General features: G+C 36.6%; 1 protein-coding gene across 15 annotated transcripts in view; it reads left to right on the plus strand.

Moving 5' to 3' along the window:
• The window catches only part of TJP1 (tight junction protein 1), a 373407-nt gene that overhangs the window by 64758 nt on the left and 292518 nt on the right, over nucleotides 1–16131 (plus strand). The window lies entirely within an intron of this gene.

The raw sequence follows: 16131 nt of genomic DNA on the forward strand, positions 1-16131 counted from the left end.
AGACAAACCATAAGAGACACTTAAATACAGAGAACAAACTGAGGGTTCCTGATGGGGTGTTAGGTTGGGGGAAGGGCTAAAGGGGTGAGGGGCATTGAGGAGGATACTTGTTGTGGTGAGCAATGGGTGTTATTTGGAAGTGATGAATCACTAAATTCTATTCCTGGAATTATTATTACATTATATGTTAACTAACTTGGAATTAAATTTGAAGAAAAAAAAAAGACTTACTATAAAGTTTACTATAAAGTTACAGTGACCCAGGCAGAGTGGTATTGCTTAATAGATAAATAAGTCAATGAAACAAAACAAAGAGTCCAATAAAAGTTCATACAAACACAATAGATTGTCTTTGACAAAGAAGCAAAGGCAATTCAATGGAGAAAAGATAGACGCTTATTAAACAAATGGTGTTGGAAAAATTGTAAATTCACATGCAAAAAAAAAAAAAAGAAAAAGAAATAGAGTGGCTGAGTGAATTAAAAAAAAAAAAAAAAGACACAGACCTAATATCCTTCGCAAAAATTAACTTAAAATTAAACCTAAATGTAAAATGCAAAACTGTAAAACTCCTAATAGATAACAGGAAAAAATTTGAAGCGACCTTGGTTTGGCAATGACTTTTTAGATACAACACCAAAAACTCAATCCATGAAAGAAAAAAAAATTCAGTTATTCCAAAGGAAATAACAAGATAAAATCTCTGGGAAAAAAATCTTAGTAAAATAGAGACAATAATTTACCTGATAAGGAGTTAAAAGTAATGGTTACAAAGATGCTCACTAAACTGGGGGAAAGAATGGATAAACACAGTGGGAATATCAACAGAGATGGAAAATATAATAGAAATCATAGAACTTCTGAACTGAAAAATACACTAGAGGGGTTCAACAACAGACTAGATGCAACATAAGAAAGAATCTGTTAACTCAAAGATAAGGCCGTGGAACTTACCCAATCAGAGCAGGAAAAAGAATGAAAATGAAAAAAAAAAGAGAAAGAAATAAAAAAGAAGATAGGTTAAGGGAAAAAATGGGACAACATCATTTGGACTGACACTCACAACATAGGGCTCCTAGAAGGAGAAGAGAGAGAAATGGGCAGAAATCTTATTTGAAGAAATAATGGCTGAAAATCTCCCTAACCTGAGGAAGGAAATGGCCTTCCAAATCCAGGAAGTTCAGAGAGCTCCAAGTAAGAAGAACCCAGTAACTTTGCCATTAAAATGACAAAAGTTAGAAACAAGGAGAGAATATAAAAGCAGCAGGAGAGGGGCACCTGGGTGGCTCAGTTGGTTGAACATCTGACCTCAGCTCAGGTCATGATCTCACATTTTGTGAGTTTGAGCTCTTCATCAGGCTCACTGCTGTCAGCCTGTCAGCACAGAGCCTGCTTTAGATCCTCTGTCCCCCTCTCTCTGCCTCTCCCCAACTAGTGCTCTCCCCAAAAATGAATAAATATTTAAAAATAAAAATTAAAAAAGCAGTAAGAGAAAAAAGACTTGTTACATACAAGGGAACCTCCATAAGACTATCACTAGATCTTTCAGCAGAAACTTTGCAAGCCAGAAGAAAGTAGTACAATATTTTCAAAATATTGTGGAAAAAGCTTCTAGGTTTTTAGGTTTGCAAATAAGTTCTTTTGAGTAATACACAAAAGATAAAGAGAAAGGAATATAAGCACACCACTAAAGAAAATTGTCAAACCACAAAAGTAAGGAAACAAGAGAAGAAAGGAACAGAGAAGAACTATGAAAACAGCCAGGAAACGATTAACAAAATGGCAGTAAGCACATTCCTATCAATCATTACTTTAAATGTAAGTGGCCTAATTCTCCAATGAAAAGACATAGAGTAGCTGAATGGATTTCTTTTCAGAAATATCCAGGGGCGCCTGGGTGGGGCAGTCGGTTAAGCGTCCGACTTCAGCCAGGTCACGATCTCACGGTCCGTGAGTTCGAGCCCCGCGTCAGGCTCTGGGCTGATGGCTCAGAGCCTGGAGCCTGTTTCGGATTCTGTGTCTCCCTCTCCCTCTGCCCCTCCCCTGTTCATGCTCTGTCTCTCTCTGTCCCAAAAATAAATAAACGTTGAAAAAAAAATTTAGAAATATCCATCTATGTGTTGCCTGTAAGGGACTCGCTTCAGATATAAGGACACACAAAGACTGCAGGTAAAGGGGTAGAAAAAGATATCCCATGCAAGCAGAAACCAAAACAAAGCTGGAGTAGCTATACTTATATCAGACAAATAGACTTTATTTTATTTTTTACAGGGTTTTTTTTGAAGGAATCATCATCATCATCATCATCATCATCATCATCATTATTCCTACACAAAAACATAAAACTTGAATGGTTCTAGATTTTTCCTCCTGTTGGGTTGTGGCCACTTCCTCACTGGGAGGGAAAAAGTACATCCATATTGGTTTCTCTGAGGACCCCGTGCAATTCAAGCAACAAAACCACAACTTACCAATTTTAAAGCCATTCCTAAAGATTCCTTTGTCCTCCTCATATTTTCAGGAATAGTGTAGCTATGTTCCAGAACATATTGGCAACAGTTCTGAATACCCTCCCAAGTCCACACCAAACAGGAAACAAAGAATGTTCTTGGATCTGTTCTCACTTTCGCCCCTCAAGAACTCAGGAGTTCAACAAGACAAATAGACTTTAAAACAAAGACTGTAATAAGAGAAAAAGAAAGGTGTACATTATGATAAAGTGGTCAACCTAACAATAAGCTATAACATTTTCAAATATTTATGCATCCAATGTAGGAGTGCCTGAGTATGTAAAGCACACATTAACAGAGTGAAAGGGAGAAATAGACAGCAACACAATACTAGCAGGATACTTTAACAACCCACTTACATCAATGGATAGATCCTCCAGACAGAAAATCAATAAGGAAACATTGGCTTTAAACAATACATTAGACCAGATGGACTTAACAGATATTGACAGACCATTCCAACCAAAGAATACACGTTCTTCTCAAGTATACATGGAGCATTTTCCAAGATAGATCATGTTAGACCACAAAATAAGTCTTAATACATTGAAGAGAGATGAAATCATATCATGCATCTTTTCCAATCACAATGGTACGAAACTAGAAATTAATTACACAAGTAAAAGTGGAAAATTCACAAATATGTGGAGATTAGACCATGCTACTGACAACTAATGCTTCAAAGAATAAATCAAAACAGAAGTCAAAACATGCTTTGAGACTAATGAAAATGGAAAAATAACCTACCAAAATTTATGGGATGTACCAAAGGCAGTTCAAAGAGGGAAGTTAACAGCAATAAATGCTTATGTCAAGAAATAAGAAAAGACTCAGGGCACCTGGGTGGCTCAGTAGGTTAAACATCTGACTTCAAATCATGATCTGCCAGTTCATGAGTTTGAGCCCCACGTCAGACTCTCTGCTGACAGCTCAGAGCCTGGAGCCTGCTTCAGATTCTGTGTCTCCCTCTCTCCACCCCTCCCCAGCTCGCACTCTGTCTCTCTCTCAAAAATAAATAAACATTTAAAAAAAGAAGAAAAGTCTCTGGGAATGCAAACTGCTGCAGTCACTCTGGAAAACAGTATGGAGGTTCCTCAAAAAACTAAAAATAGAACTACCCTATGACCCAGCAATTGCACTACTAGGCATTTATCCATGGCATACAGGTGTGCTGTTTCAAAGGGACACGTGCACCCCCATGTTTATAGCAGCACTATCAACAATAGCCAAAGTATGGAAAGAGCCCAAATGTCCATCGATGGATGAATGTATAAAGAAGATGCGGTATATATATATACAATGGAGAATTACTTGGCAATGACAAAGAATGAAATCTTGCAATTTGCAACTATGTGGATGGAACTGGAGGGTATTATGCTAAGTGAAATTAGTCAGTCAGAGAAAGACAAAAATCATATGACTTCACTCATATGAGGACATTAAGAGACAAAACAGATGAACATAAGGGAAAGGAAACAAAAATAATATAAAAACAGAGAGGGGGACAAAACATAAGAGACTCATAAATATGGAAAACAAACTGAGGGTTACGGGAGGGGTTGTGAAAGGGGGATGGGCTAAATGGGTAAGGGGCACTAAGGAATCTACTCCTGAAATCATTGTTGCACTATATACTAAATAGTTTGGATGTAAATTTAAAAAAATAAAACAAGTTAATAAGAAAAAAAAAGATTAGGTCGGCACAAAACCTGCTTCTTGACTAAGAATAATGGCTTCATAGCAAAGTCATTGTCCTTGTTAATCTGATTTTCCTCTATAACCTAATATTGTCTTTTTTTACTGCCTTAAAGTATTATAAATAAAACATAAATTCTGATACGTTTCCATGAAAAAAGGAACCACGGATTTCAATGTTATCAAGTATCAATCTTCTCATTACATACCCAGGATTTCCAAAGGATCTCACATTCTAAAAAGTAAATTTTTCCTTTATTTCAGTGTAAAAATCCAAAATACTCTAAAATCAAATTTTACTGAAAGCATTTAATAAAATATTAACACAATAAAATAGAGACATGTAAGCTGGCAGAATCCAGGTTTCAAATAAGCAAATGAATTCAACATGGTCTAATTCATATCGTGTTAGAATCTATACAGACAGTGCTAAATAAAGCGATCTATTTAAAATCTTTTTGGGACTATCTAGTCTTCAAGATTTTGTTTCAGAGTAAAGGACCTTCTTGGAACTTCCCAGAAGCCTCTGGTTGACCAGAGAACCAAAGGTAGAAGGACATAGTGAAACTGCAGAAGATAAAGATGGTCCCTGTGCAGGCTGTGCTGCCCTGCCCTGCTTTCTCTGGAGAAAGGCCATGACAAAGGCCTCAGGGAGTCTATTAAGAAAGACTTTCCATGATTCTTACTGGGGTATCCTATTCTATCATTTATATAGGTAAATTACATGTATAATAATAAACTACTGCTTCTTTGAAGACTTGGATTAAAAAAAAAAAGAAAAGTCTCAAATAAACAATCTAATTTATAGTACAAAGAACTAGAAAAAGAACAAGCAAAACCCAAAAGTAACAGAAAGAAGGAAATAAGAAAGATTACAGCAGAAATAAATTAAAAGACAATTTTAAAAGATCAATGAAAATAAGAGCTTGTTCTTTAAAAAGTAAACAAAATTGACAAACTTTTGGCTAGATGCACTGCGAAAGAGACAGAGATAGACACAGAAAGGGAGGAGACTCAAATAAATAAAATCAGAAATGAAAGATGAGATGTTGCAACTGATACCACAAAAATACAAAGGATCATAAAAGACTGATATGAACAATTATACACCAACAAATTGGAAAACCTAAAATAAAAAGATAAATTCCTGGAAACCCATAATCTACCAAGACTGAATCATGATGAAAAAGAAAATCTGAATACTGATCACTAGTAAAGAAATTGAATCAGTAATCAAAAATCTCCCAACAAACAAAAGTCTAGGACCAGCGAGCTTCATTGGTGGATTCTTTCATACATCCAAAGAAGAAACATTCAAAGAACCTTCTCAAAGTCTTCTAAAAAACATAAGAGGAGGGAACTCTTCCAAACTCATTTTACAAGGCCAGCATTAGCCAAATACCAAAGCCAGACAAGGATGCCACAAGAAAAGGAAATAATAGGCCAATTTCCCTGATGAACATAGATGTAAAAATCATCAATAAAATATTAGCAAACTGGGTACAATATATTAAAAAGATCACATTTTATGATCAAGTGGCATTTATTCAAGCAATTCAAGGATTATCAACATCCACAAATCTGTTAATGTGATACACCACATTAACCAAATGAAGGATAAAAATCATATGATTATCTTAATAGATGCATAAAAATATTTGTCAAAATTCAACATCCATTTATGATAAAAAACTCTCAACAAAGTGGGTATAGAAGGAATGTACTAACATAATAAAGGCCATATATGAGATATCCATAGCTAACATCATACTCAGTGGTGAAAGCTGAAAATTTCTGCTCTACACTCAGAAACAAAGTAAGGATGCCCCCTCTCACCACTTTTATTCAATATACTACTGGCAGTACTAGCCACAGCAATTATATAAGAAAAAGGAAAGGCATCCAAATTGAAAGATAGGTAAAAGTGTCACTATTTACAGATAACATGATGCTATATAGAGAAACCTGTAAAGACTTTAGCAAAAAACTATTAGAACTAGTAAGCAAATTGAGTGGGATACAAAATTAAATACATAAATCTGTTCCATTTCTATTCACTAAATATGAACTAACAGAAAGACAAATTAAGGAAAATCCCATTTACAATTATATCAAAAATAATAAAATACCTAGGAATACATTTAAACCAAGGAGGTGAAAGATTTTTACTCTGAAAAAATATAAGGCATTGATGAAAGAAATTGAAGAAGGCTGAAATAAATGGAAAATATATCATGCTGATAGATTGGAATAATTAATATTGTTCACATGTCCTTACTACCCAAAGCAATATCCAAATTCAATGCAGTCCCTAACAAAATACCAATGGCATCTTTCAGAGAACTAAAAAAGAATCCTAAAATTTGTAAGGAACCACGAAAGACCCCAAATAGCCAGCCAAAGCAATTTTGAGAAAGAAGAATAAAGCTGGTGGTATCACCTCTCTGATCTCTAACTATCCTCCAAAGGTATATTAATAAAAATAGTGTATTGACACAGAAATAGATACATAGGTCAATAGAACAGAATAGAAAGTCCATATATAAGCCCATCCTTATACAGTCAATTAATCTTTGACAAAGAAAGCAAGAACGTAAATGTTGTCAGGGAAAATGGACACCTACAAGCAAAAAAGTGAAAGTGTACAACTTTTCACACCATTTATTTATTTAAATTATTATTACTTTGATTATTAATTATTGTTATTAATTATTAATTTAATATTAATTATTATTAAATTTATTTATTAAAATAAACTCAAAATGGATTTAAGGCTTAATTAGAAGACAAGAAACCATAACAATTCTGGAAGAAAACATAGGCAGTAAGCTCTTGAACATCAGTATGAGCAATAATTTTTTGGATCTGTCTCTTTAGGCAAAGGAAACAAAAGTAAATATAAACAAATGGGACTGCATCAAACTAAAAAGCTTTTGCACAGCAAAGGAAACCTTCAACAAAATGACAAGACAACCTACTGAATAGAAGATGTTTTCAAATGATATAACTGATAAGGAGTTAACATGCAAAATATATAAAGAGCTCACATAACTCAATATAAAAAAAATCCAATTAAAAATGGGAGGAGGAAGTGAAAAGATATTTCTCCAAAGAGGACATACAGATGGCCAACAGACACATGAAAAGATGCTCACCATTACTAAACATCAGGGAAATGTAAGTCAAAGCCACAATGAGATATCACCTCACACCTGTCAAAATAGCTGTTGTCAAAAAGAGAATAATTCACAAGGATGTCCTTGGTGCACTGCTAGTGGGGATGCAAAATGGTACAGCCATTATGAAAAACAGTATAGAGTTTCCTAAAAAAATTAAAAATAGAATGACCATTGAATCTAGAAGTTCCCTTCTGGGTATTTATCTGAGGAAAAAGAATACATTAATTTGTAAAGATATAGGCACCCCATGTTCATTGCGGCATTATTTACAATAGCCAAGACATGGAAACAACCTAAGTGTCCATCAACATTACTCAGCTGCAAACAAAAAAAGAATGAAATCTTGCCGTTTGCAACAACATGGATGAACCTAGGGGATATTATGCTAAGTTAAATAAGTCAGACAAAGACAAATACTGTATGATTTCACTTATGTGTGGAATCTAAAAACAAAACAGAAACCAACTAATATATACAGAGAACAATTTGGTGATTTTCAGAGTGGGGGGGGGGGAGGAAAGAGCAAAATAAGGAAAGGGGATTAAAAGATACAAATTTCCACTTATAAATAAGACATAAGGATGCAATGTACAACATGGAGAATATTGTTAATAATATGTAACAACTTTGTAAGGTGACAAACAGTAGCTAGATTTGCCATTGTGATTGCTTTGTAAGATATATAAATGGTGACACACTATAGAATCATTGAAACTAATATATTATGCATCAACTACACTTCAAAGAAAAAAAAATGATCAAAAAAATGTCTGCTATGGAAGACAGTTTGGCAGCTTCTTACAAAGCTAAGCATACTCTTACCATATGATCCAGCAATCAAACTTTTGGTATTTACTTAAATGAGTTGAAAATTTAAGTGCATGCAAAAATCTGCACAAAACAGTTTATTCATAATTGCCAAAACTTGGAAGCAATCAAGATGTCCTTTAATAGATGAATGGATAAATAAACTGTGGAACATACATACAAAGATTATTATTCAGCAATAAAAAGAAGTGAGCTATAGAGCTACAGAAAGACATGGAGGAAACTTAAGTGAATATTGCTAAGTGAAAGAAGCCAGTCTGAAAAGGCTATATAAAGTATGATACTTATGTGACATTCTGGAAAAGAAAAAATTTTGGAGACAGTGAAAACATCAGTGGTTGCCAACAGTTCATGGGGAGAGGGAGAGAGATTGACAGGTGGGACAGAGATCAATTTTTAGGGTGGTGACACTATTCTGTATGATACTGTAATGGTGCATATATGATATAAGGCAGTGGTTAAAATGCATAGTACTGTACAACACAAAGAATGAAGTCTAATGCAAACCATCAATTTTAGTTTTTTTTAAATGTTAAGTTCCTATTTGCATTTCATAACTTTTTTGTCTTCAAGTGTATTTTATCTTTTATTAATGTAGCCACTTCAGCTCTCTTATTGTTACTGTTTGCACATTATATCTCTTTACTTTAATCCTCTGAATCTAAAGTGTATTTCTCATCAGCAGCATATTGCTGGATCTTGGATCTTAATTCTAATCTGACATCTCTGCCTTTTGGTTGGCATGTTTAATCCATTCACGTTTATTTTTTTAATTTGTCTTGTTGAAACTATCCCTGCCATTTGGATATTTGTTTTGTTCTTTTATTCTTCCCCACTGCCTTCTTTTGTAGTAAGTAGATATTTTCTAGTGTATCGTTTTCATTCTTTTGTTGATTTTTTTTACTATTTTTGTTTTAGTTGTCTTCAGTAATTGTTTCAAACCTGAAGCACTTAGGGAGGCAGAATGGGTGTCAGAAGACTTGTCAGAGTTACCAGGTAGATGCAAACTGCTGTCTATGCTTTCTCCTGCCTGCTGGAGCTACTGACTTCTGGAAGCTTATCTGCTTCAGTCTTTCTCTCTGGGGATTAATTTTGCCTCTAGGTCCCAATTTGGTCTGTTGCAATCTGAGCCTGATGTACTCAGACTTTTTGACCTGGGTTCCATTTGCAGTCACCAACTGTTATCTCAAGGCTTTCTGATCTTTGAACAGCCCTACTTGCTCTAGTAGAAGCCAATAAGTAAACTTTTCTAGGTGCAGAAAGTGGGGATCTGAATCAGATAATCTTGAATTCTTTCAAATTCCATTATTCTCTGATTGCCTTAAAATAGTATTGGAAAGATTTCTTAGCTTCTACTGTTCCCATGCATTATCTTCTTAAATCTCTGCAAAGTTTCAGGTGGGTGCTTTAAACACCTTTATGCCTGATAAACTGTTACTGAAATCATAACCCTTTATGATATGATTGTTCACTGTTAGTCTTTTGTATTATAAAACTACAGGATATCTTAAATATGTTTTCTGATAGATCTAGGGCAGCAAATCCCTTCTGGATATTTTTCTCAGAAATTACATTGAAAGAAATAAACAGCTGTCAGGAGTATGAAGTCTAAACCATTAGATTGCTGAGTCAGTGCTCTGGAAGTTACAATATGTCCTAGAATGCAAGTCACATGCCCTGACATTCAAGTACTCATTTTCTTTTTTGAGGGTCAACATAAATTAGTAGTGGGAGGTTGAAAAGAAGACAGGGGAATTACTGGCAAATACAAATGCATGTAGAAGTAGTGACCAACATTCTAATTGTGCAGGCATGGTCAAACATACAGATAATATTCTAAATATGATTAATACCTAATTTGTGGAAAGCCATTCTTAAGTAAATGTTTCTCTTTGTCCATTACAGCTATTGAATTATATATTTCTTTGTTGGCTTGGTCTTATTTTTCCCTGCAAGACCCTATAAAACAGTTGTAATGAAACATAGTATTCCAAATATATAAAACCAATGCACTTATCCTTAAAACATATTTCATTCTAATGAAGTAGAGTCAAAAGCCTTATTGCCAAGTATGTTCCCTCTTTGGCAAGATACTAGACTTCAAATCCAGGCTTTGAGGATTTGGTTGATTTTTTTTTTTTTTTTTTGCCTGCTATTTAAATGGCCTACACTTGACTTACAGCTTAAACCATATGCTAACGAGAGAAGAGAGTCCTGTTAACTGTCTCTGTTGGCCCTTGGGGCCTTCTTCTGTGTGGTAGAAAAAAGGTCTCATAAAGGAGGTGTAAAAGAAAGCCTTCCTCCTTCCCTCTGAAGGGTGGTTGGTGGAAGAAGAGCAAGAAGAGTCTACCCCAGTGGTCAACCTGATGTAGGCGTTGAACATGCTTCATGGATTTCCAGCAGGAAGGGACGCAGAATGCCTGGGCTCCACAAGGAGCACCTGAGTGGGGTCCCTTGAGCCAACATGAGGTGACCCTGCCTACTTAAGAGCACTGAGTGGTCAGGCAGAGAGTTCTGAACCCAGCACGGAGCTGAGCTGGGATCCACTGGGCTGGCCCTGAGTCAATGGTAGTGTGGTGATGCCAGGCTGCAGAGGGCCCAACAGGGTGGCATGGAGGACACTAGATGGAGGAGAAACAGGGTCTCAGGGCCCATGCCCCATACAAATGGCTCCTGAGCTTACAGGTCCCACCACGAATCTACCAGCTCCAGGCCTCAGCTCAGAAGCCAGCAGGACCCCAGCAACCAGGCAGCCAAGGGTGTCACTAGGACCCAGAGGAAGACGATAGCAGATGAGTACCCCAGGCAAAAGGAAACTGGGAAGCTGATTAGTGTCCACAGGGTAATTTAAAGTATTGTGTGCATCTGAGGTTTAAACTTGATGCGCCTTTTAGTTGGGTTCTGTTGGTTTGTTTGCTTTGTTTCCCTGCTAGAAATAGGAAGTATTTAAAGAAGGCAAAAAATTATATAAACAAAATAAGAAACGATGTTTTCTCTTCACATGCAAACTGTGGCTTGTATCATTGCAAGTAGGTTACAGGTTGACAGGAAGTGTACACATATATGTGCACGTACACACACATACACACACACACACACACGCCTGCTGTAACCCAGGTACAGAACTTAACAGAAATCAAAGTCAAAGCAGAGCTAGGCAGACTCAGCCTTCTCTGCATGGCTTTCTCCTGCCCTGAAATTCCTTCCAGGGCTCACAGTTGCCGGTGAAACCTTTTCCTGCAAAAGAAGTTCTGTCCAATTCTTGTTAAGTCTCATACACTGGAGCTGGTGGCACCATTTCAGAAGAACTTCCACAAACCATTTTAAGAGAACATTCACCAACATAGAGAGCTACTAGTTTTTGAAGCTAAGTTGGCACCAGTGCAGCCAATACTCATCCAGCATTATTGTACACAATGTACATGTATACAGATGATTATGGGTGTTATGTACACATTATTTTACTTATGAAACTAATTTTTTATCAAGTCAACATTTTACCCATCTTAGAATTTTTAGAATGTAGTGATCAGTGTCGGAGTATCTCCTTTGGGAAAAATAAGATAAAAACAGAGAGGGAGGCAAATCATAAGAGATTCTTAAATACAGAAAAAATGAGGATTGATGGAGGGGGGATGGCCTACATGGGTGATGGGCATTAAGGAAGGCACTTGTTGGGATGAGCACTGGGTGTTGTGTGTAAGTAATGAATCACTAAATTCTACTCCTGAAACCATTACTACACTATATGCTAACTAGCTCAGATTTAAATAAAATTTTTAAAAAGTTAAATTAAAAAAAATAGTATCTCCTTTGGGTCATTGCAGTGTGGTCAGGAGGGACTTGGAGTCTTGGCACAGAAACTGCTCCCCTGGGGTCCCTGAGACATTTCCCATCTATTTAGCAATACCCAAGACCAAGACCAGATGAAGAAAGCTTTCCCAGACAGAATCAGACTGACCCTGCCAAATCCTTTCAGGAGTTTCCCATCTCTTGAACTTAATGTGGAAGTTCAAAAAGCTATACAATTTTTTTCCTTACATTGTACTGAATATACTTATTGCAATATGCTTATTGAAATATTATTTCATCTTTTTTAAAACTAGTCTCTGAAATAACAGCTGTCAAGGCCTCTTTCTTATCACACTAAGTTGATTTGGGTTTTCCTTTTCAATAATCTCTTCCTGCATCATCCTTCCTGAACACTGCCCTAAGTCACTTCTTCATTTCCCTATTTTATTTCTCATATCTGTATTTATTTCTCATATCTGTTTTTTTTTTTTTTTTTTTACCACAACTAAGTTACCACAAGAATTTCCAATACACACATGGTAATATTTGACACTATCTGTTGGGATCAGAGGTCAGAATCTGTTTGACCTTGGGAAAGCTTTTATGACCCACAAATTGAGTACTGTGGGACTCTCCATTTTGTGGAAGAAGAATTTGGTGGGAATTTGATAGACCCAAAAGCATTGGAGGCATTTGTGTTTGGAGTTAGGCACCCTGGTCATGGCACCAGGTTTGGAGGAAGGTGAGCACCAGCAAGAGCATTTGAGAGTGTTGTCACCTCAAGGGGGACTCTGGAAGTTCCCTTTTCTGATTTTTCATGTGGAATATTGATCAATCCAGATTCTGTAGGGCTTTCTGAAGCCCTTCCTGTTGGACTCATTCTCTGTTGTGGGAATGGCCATGACTTTATCAAGTTATGGTACCACGTAGACAGAAAGGCCTTGCTTCCCACTGGAAAATTCTAAAGTCTGCCAAAACTCTAAAAATATGAGCTAAAACACATGAGGGTCTACTGTTCCAGGATATAAAACTTTAAATATGTTGAAAGAACTAACTGGCCGAGGTTTCAGGAATGGGTACATTTGTCTCCACTGGTGTTGGTCAGATAGCTAGTGGGGGCTTTCTTAGCATTTGGATGGGACAATTCTTTGTTCGGAATTTTCCCATGTATTATCAGACAATGAGAGTCCTGGGCCTCCAGGTACCAAATGACAGTAGCACTTCTATGTTATCATGGCAAGCAATAACACCCTCTATACATTTCTGAATGCCCTGCTGGAAGTGGTACCTTCTTCCAGTTGAGATCAACTAGCTCTAGCCTAAGAAGTATGAATGATTTCAGAGCAATTTGTTAAAGTTAGAATTTCATGTTTGTAATCGATTTTTTTAATGTTTTTATTTATTTTTGAGAGACAGAAAGAGACAGAGCACAAGTGGGAAGGGACAGAGAAAGAGGGAGACACAGAATCTAAAGCAAGCTCCAGGTTTTGAACTGTCGTTACAGTGCCCAATACAGGGCTTGAACCCATGAACCATGAGATCATGACCTGAGCCGAAGTCGAATGCTTAACCAACTGAGCCACCCAGGTGCCGCTGTAATCAATTCTTTAAATCAAAAGTTACATTTTTAAACTTTCAGTTAGTAGAACTACTAAGTCTAACTGGGATCATGCTAGTCTCCACTCAGTTGGCCCCAAGCTTTTTAGAGTCATTCTACATGAAGTGTGGTCCTCAGACCAATAGCATCAGCATCACCTGGAAGGTTGTTAGAAATGTACAACCTACTGAATCAAAAACAATATTTTGACAGGTCCCTGCTTAATCCATACATATGTTAAAATTTGAGTGGGATGCAATGCTTTAGAGAATACCCTGGACAATCTTGTGACAGCTTCTTGTAGTTAGACTCCCCCATCCCCGCCCCAGTGGCACAACTGATTTGCATCCCAACCCCCAATGATATAAACCCTTTTGATTTGTACTTTTCCATTGTAGGTGAGTGTAGAAACTTCTCTACCCAAGAATCATCAGGTTCTTCCCTAACCTGGGTTCCAAACACATCAGCTGAGCTATCTGATAATTACGAGAAAGCCAGGATATCAGGCTTCTTAATTATTCCTATTACAGTCTGTGATGGTCTAATATAATCTGTCCCCAGGCCTGGACTTGTGCCAGATCAGCCTACATTTTAAGGTAAAATCTGGAATTATTTATTCAGGATATACGCTGCCTGGCGGTGTCTGCCTTTCCCACTTGTTGCTTTTGTTATTTTATTTTTTTAAATGTTTATTTTTAAGAGAGAGAGAGCGCAAGCAGGTAAGGGGGAGAGAGAGACACACAAACAATCCAAAGCAGGCTCCAGGCTCCAAGCTATCAGCACAGAGCCCGATGTGGTGCTCAAACTCACAAACCGTGAGATCATGACCTGAGCTGAGCTCAGATGCTTAACGACTGAGCCACCCAGGTGCCCCTTGGTATTTTATTTTTAACCCAACCTTTTCCCTGGTCTAAGAAAACCCTACTATCAGATTCACCCACTCCTGTTTTCTGTCATCTGCAGCAATAAATATCCAAAAGGCCCCAAGACCACAAACGTCCAAAGGAACAAATGAATGGGGGATTGTGCCTCTGTGTTACCAGCAGGGATCTCGCATAAAGGGCCACTTGTACCAGTCCCATTTACAATCAGCTGACTCTCTGGACACTCTGAGCATCTGTAACTCTTGAACTTGCCTGCTCCTGTCTGCAACTGGTTCAACAGTGAACTCAGACCGATTAAAATTTCCAAAGATAACCTGAGTATAAGTCTGCCTGGGCTCAAGAGCACATCACTTCTTTCTTACTCGTGCCAGTGAAACTCACACTTGCCCAGAAATTAGCAAACATTTTGCAGGTTGTTAACAAAGAAAAGAATGGACAATCCTGGCAAATTCACTTTGGGATTATCCTTTTTTTCTTTCTGCCTAAAATCTGATTTAGATTTTAGATTCCTACCCAAGAAGATTTTTAGGCACATTTAGATGTATTGTGGGTTTTATTTTGAAAGGGCATTTTAAAAATTACAGTAAAATAAATAAAACAAAACTTACCATTTTAACTATTTTAAAGTGTACAAGTCAGAGGCATTCAGTACATTCATATTGTTGTACAGCCATCACCATCATTTTCAGCATCAATTTTTAAAAAGATTTCTGTAATTCTGACAATCTTCTATCCTCTTATTTACCCATAACAAAGGGTCATGTCTTATACGATGTATTTAGGAAAATTATGTTTTCTCACTTTTTTGTGTTCAACCAGGACAACTTTGGCTTATTTATTTTTAAAGATCTTCTCACATCACTTATGCACTAATGATGAAAGGTGAATGGAAAGAAATATCTGGAACTATCTTCAAACTAATTGTTTGCATAGTACTATTTTTGATTCTCTAATAGTCCCCATGAAGTCTTTATTATTACATATACACATTATTTTCCCCTATATATAGCCCTTCTACTAAGCCTGAAAAAAATTTAAGCAAGTACAATACAAATAAAAGAGGAAAGTCATTAATTATATATGTGTTATTCTTCATAGATTCAAAGCAACTGTCCCACTTCCTTTAATGCTTTAAAAAACATTATACAACAATGAGTATTTTTAAAGTCCTTTACTGTGTGGTGAGATAAATACTTCTCTCCCTTGATATATTCTCAAATGTATTTCTATTTATAAAATAAACACATACACACATTTGAAAGCTTTCTGATTTTATTAGGGGGCTGGTACTCAGAGGCTAAAGACCAAAATATTGGCACCAAAAGCCGTTGTCAGGAAAATTTGGGGTTGTTGTCTTAATACGATAAGACATGACTAAGGCATATAAGACATGACCCCTTGTTGTGAGTTGATAAGGCTGTGATTAAGTTCTTGTTCTTCTTATTGGTTGTAGCTTTTCATTATTCTTATCTTTTTATAGCCATCTGCCCTGACTAGTAAAAGCTTCATCCTAATTTTGGGTCTGAGGCACCTTCTTACGTAAGCACCATCCACACAGAGAAATGATTCTTCAGCCAGCCTTATATGCTGCTCCCTATTTTTCATTTTGGCACACAAGGCATCAAACCAACTTTTTTGTATCTGGG

The sequence above is a fragment of the Leopardus geoffroyi genome, chromosome B3 (assembly GCF_018350155.1).
Source record: "Leopardus geoffroyi isolate Oge1 chromosome B3, O.geoffroyi_Oge1_pat1.0, whole genome shotgun sequence".
Lineage (NCBI taxonomy): Eukaryota > Metazoa > Chordata > Mammalia > Carnivora > Felidae > Leopardus > Leopardus geoffroyi.